Source organism: Lissotriton helveticus, chromosome 9 (genome assembly GCF_964261635.1).
Source record: "Lissotriton helveticus chromosome 9, aLisHel1.1, whole genome shotgun sequence".
Taxonomy (NCBI): Eukaryota; Metazoa; Chordata; class Amphibia; order Caudata; family Salamandridae; genus Lissotriton; species Lissotriton helveticus.
In genome coordinates this window covers 1,230,728,658-1,230,731,103 of record NC_136070.1, presented here as the reverse complement: position 1 = coordinate 1,230,731,103, position 2,446 = coordinate 1,230,728,658, and the positions used below count along the sequence as shown (strand labels likewise).

Genomic DNA, 2,446 nt, shown 5'->3' with positions numbered 1-2,446 from the left:
TCCGAGTTTGATCAGGCACAGACCTCCATGAGGTCGGGCCATGCTGAGAGGGGGAAGGCGTCCTGGGGCCCGCCCGCCAGGGGCCCCCAGGGGCCCGGGACACTTCTGCCTCTCAGCCCCTTGCCGATGGTTGTTTATCTCCGAGTTCGATGGTCGTTTTTCTCAGAGTTTGATCAGGCAGACTTCCATAAGGTCTGGCCATGCTGAGAGGGGGAAGGCATCCCGTTATTCCCATGACCCGCCGAGCAGCTTCCGGGAAACCAAAGTCTTTGGGTTCCGGGGGGAGTATGGTTGCAAAGCTGAAACTTAAAGGAATTGACGGAAGGGCACCACCAGGATTGGAGCCTGCGGCTTAATTTGACTCAACACGGGAAACCTCACCCGGCCCGGACACGGAAAGGATTGACAGATTGATAGCTCTTTCTCGATTCTGTGGGTGGTGGTGCATGGCCGTTCTTAGTTGGTGGAGCGATTTGTCTGGTTAATTCCGATAACGAACGAGACTCCTCCATGCTAACTAGTTACGCGACCCCCAGCGGTCGGCGTCCAACTTCTTAGAGGGACAAGTGGCGTTCAGCCACACGAGATCGAGCAATAACAGGTCTGTGATGCCCTTAGATGTCCGGGGCTGCACGCGCGCTACACTGAACGGATCAGCGTGTGTCTACCCTTCGCCGACAGGTGCGGGTAACCCGCTGAACCCCGTTCGTGATAGGGATTGGGGATTGCAATTATTTCCCATGAACGAGGAATTCCCAGTAAGTGCGGGTCATAAGTTTGCGTTGATTAAGTCCCTGCCCTTTGTACACACCGCCCGTCGCTACTACCGATTGGATGGTTTAGTGAGGTCCTCGGATCGGCCCCGCTGGGGTCGGCAACGGCCCTGGCGGAGCGCCGAGAAGACGATCAAACTTGACTATCTAGAGGAAGTAAAAGTCGTAACAAGGTTTCCGTAGGTGAACCTGCGGAAGGATCATTAACGGCGGAGCGGCCCGAGCGACCGACGGCGCCAGCCCGAAGCCCTCGGCCGCCTCCTGAAAGCAAGCACCCTAGGCACAGGGCCCGGCCCAGTCCCGGCGTGCCCCGGCCTGGCGGAGCGGTCCGCGGCCACATCGGGGCGCTGGGGTTTTAGGACCGGGACTTCGGCGGGCCTCTTCCCCCCCCGGGGGAAGGAGGGCCTGACCGACGCGCGCACGAGGGACCGGTGCGCGGGGGGCGTCCCCCGTCCCCTGTCCCTCTGCGAGGCGGAACCCAAGCTCACCCGGCACGGACACCGAAATGGCAGTGCATCCCCGGGCTGGTACCGTAACCCTCCCCGCAAAAAAAGGCCCTGGCGCCGGCTGGGCCCTCCCGCGCCCGAGTCCCCGGTCCCGACCGGGGTCCGGGCGACCGAGGAGGTGCCCTTTCGCGCGGCAGGGTGGCCCGGAAGAGAAGGGGCCGAGGACCGGCGAGGGGACCCCGGCTCCTCTCGGTGGGAGGCGTGCGGGATGGGGAGAGCCGCCTGGCTCTTCCCCATCCGGCGCCTCCGACACGGGCAAAAGGTGGGGTGGGCCGATTGCCAGCCCGCGGGCACGGCTTGGGGGGCCGCCCGGCGGCGGGCGGCCGACGTGCAGGTGGAGCGACCTTCCCTCGTTGCCAGGTACCCGGTTCGACCCGGTCCCGTGAGGCTGGGCCGAGGGGTTGGAAAAGACTCGCGCGGTCCCTCCCGGTTACCCCGGGAGGGACCGGCGGCTGCGGGGCAGCCTGCTCCCGTCGCACCGGGAGCCCCCTTCCTCTCCCGCCCGCCGGGCGGGTGTGGTGGGACTCCCGGGCCGAGCGCCCGGCAATGGTTTTTTTCACCCAACGGTGCAGTCTGACTCCCAGAGGGGAAGCCTTGAACGGGGCGCCCGGGCTGTCTTGCCGCGCGGGCGGCAGGACGGACGGCGTCGCCTTCCTCCCGCCTCTCCTGCTCCGGCAGGTGGGTGAACGTTTTGGAAAAGTTGCCTGTGACTCTTGGCGGTGGATCACTCGGCTCGCGCGTCGATGAAGAACGCAGCTAGCTGCGAGAATTAGTGTGAATTGCAGGACACATTGATCATCGACACTTCGAACGCACCTTGCGGCCCCGGGTTCCTCCTGGGGCTACGCCTGTCTGAGGGTCGCTCGATCGTCAATCGCCCCGGGGCTTCCCCGGGACGCGGCTGGGGCCGTCGCAGGGTTAGCTCCGCTTCCCCTTCGTCCCCCCACAAGTTCAGACCCCCCCGATCGCTCGTGGCAGGGTCCCTCGCCGGGTCCTGCCGCGGAGGTACGCCGCCGGCGCGTCTGGCCCCCGAGAAAGGGGCCAGGTGACCGGTCCGCCCCGGGACCCGTCCCGGGGCGCCTGGCTGCGTGCCGCGCGAGGCTGTCTGTGGTGTCCCACCGGCTGCCCGCGCGCGCGCGCCTTGGGCGCCCACCTCCGTGGCTGGCT

General features: G+C 66.1%; 1 non-coding gene and 1 pseudogene across 1 annotated transcript; both read left to right on the top strand.

Moving 5' to 3' along the window:
• The first annotated feature begins 279 nt into the window (after positions 1 to 279).
• Positions 280 to 971, top strand: LOC144783629 (18S ribosomal RNA; annotated as a pseudogene).
• A 1,016-nt stretch (positions 972 to 1,987) lies between these two features.
• On the top strand, positions 1,988 to 2,141 carry LOC144783494 (5.8S ribosomal RNA). Its single transcript, XR_013601469.1, has one exon. It is a non-coding gene; the product is annotated as a 5.8S ribosomal RNA (ribosomal RNA).
• Positions 2,142 to 2,446: the final 305 nt, after the last annotated feature.